Below are 1846 nucleotides of genomic sequence, written 5' to 3'. Positions count from 1 at the left end.
ATCAATAGATCCACAAACTCTCTATGAAAACCAAGCCGGGTCAACATAGATTCCAGAAAGACCCATTCAACTCGATCATATGGTTTGTGCATGTCCAACTTCACCGCACAATACCATTCTTTTTATTCTTGATTGTATGCATACTCTCATAGGCTAAAAGAATTTTGTCCGTAATTAAGCGACCAGGAACAAAAGCACTTTGTACCTGGGATATAACTTCATAAAAAATAACCTTCAAACGCATGACAATCATCTTAGAGATTGCCTTATACATGACATTACATAAGCTGATGGCCCGAAACTGAGATATCCTCTCTGGTGACTCAACCTTTGGAATTAAAACAATCAGTGTCATTCCACCCTTCATGAATTTATTTCGTATTAATTGCCTGTAACACCTCCTCTGTTAGAACATCACCCAGAATATTCCAACACTTCTTAAAAAACACGGCATGAAGCCCAATTGAAAATAGGGCTTTCTTCACATCCTCGGCCACAAATGGCTTCATTAGCTCATCATTCATAGCACTAGATACTTTGGGTGTTACCTACCTTGGTGAGAAGATCTAGGTCTGGTTCCTCCACTTCGGTGGAAAACAAACCCGCGAAGTAATCAGAAATCATTGGATTTAGATAGTCTGTACCTTCCATCCAATTATCATTATCATCTTTCAACCTTTGGATTTTGTTTTGCTTCCGACGAGCAGATGCAGCTTTGTGGAAAAAACCAGTGTTCCTATCTCCAAACTTCAGCCAGTTAACTCTGCTTCTTTGGGACCATAATATCTCCTCTTGTTCTAACATTGCTTCTATTTCAGCGGCAAGCTCCTTTCCTCGATTTGATGCAGCTCGAGGCGTTCAAAGTATATATGTCAGTAGGAATTCTCATGAGATTGATTCAGTTCCAGTCGTTAGAAGTACTCCTATGCATGAATAATGTATAGAGAGAGCCATCTACTTTGGTACAGTGACTAAATCTCGCTTGTTCCGCTGTGATAACATCAAGGGGTGGTGGCGCAGTTGGCTAGCGCGTAGGTCTCATAGCTATTGCGAGTGATCCTGAGGTCGAGAGTTCGAGCCTCTCTCACCCCAAACACCTGGGGCCATGTAATGATGAAACGCTCGTAACAACTTGGGTCGTCACATTTCACCTGAATCATCAGGTGACACAGAGCAACTCTGAACTTGCCTCCTTTTTTATTTGTTCCTGCTACCATCTGTAGTTAATGATGAAAAGCTCTGCAACCATTTCCACGTGAATCATCAGGTGAAACTGAGCAACTCTGAAGTTGGCCTCTTCTTTTCTGGTTTCATCTCATTTTTGTGTGTGTTGCTCTTACCATCTGAAGTTGATTTACAGATGAACTACAGTTCAATTCCTCCATGTTTTACTTAATTGATGTTCGAGCCTATGATTTGCGGATAACTACAACTTGTATAAGCTGGTGATCTGATGTGTAGTTCCTAGGGTCGAGAGTTCCAACCTCTCGCACTCGCCCCAACAGTTACCGGTACGGCGGTATCCGAATCGTCTTGCTCTAAGAAAGATGTATACTGTTACATCAGTGCAAGTGCTGGTCTGCTGGAGTGATTTAGCTGCATTTCTGTTAGAGTATACTCCATGGAGTAGTACAGCAGTGCAAATAATCAAGAACTTGAATGATCAGCAAAAGGTTTTAAACTGAATTGAGGGCGATGGCCTGTATAAACTCATACAATCTGATTGTACGTTCCAGAAATGCGCTTGTATGTGCCCTCCGACAGAGAAACTTGCTGCGCTCTCCTCTGTCCCCCGCCGCAGAGGTCGGGAATGGCGACGCGCGGGCTTTCTTTGATTCGCGCCTCT

At 42.8% G+C, this 1846-nt stretch overlaps 1 non-coding gene across 1 annotated transcript; it reads left to right on the top strand.

Annotated features, from left to right (window-relative positions):
• Window positions 1-1005: 1005 nt before the first annotated feature.
• TRNAM-CAU (transfer RNA methionine (anticodon CAU)) lies at window positions 1006-1092 on the top strand. Its single transcript is given in 2 exon segments — window positions 1006-1043; window positions 1057-1092. It is a non-coding gene; the product is annotated as a tRNA-Met (tRNA).
• The last annotated feature ends 754 nt before the right edge of the window (window positions 1093-1846 follow it).

This window comes from Lolium perenne, chromosome 1 (genome assembly GCF_019359855.2).
Source record: "Lolium perenne isolate Kyuss_39 chromosome 1, Kyuss_2.0, whole genome shotgun sequence".
In the NCBI taxonomy this organism is placed as follows: Eukaryota; Viridiplantae; Streptophyta; class Magnoliopsida; order Poales; family Poaceae; genus Lolium; species Lolium perenne.
This window is presented reverse-complemented; position numbering and strand designations above follow the sequence as displayed.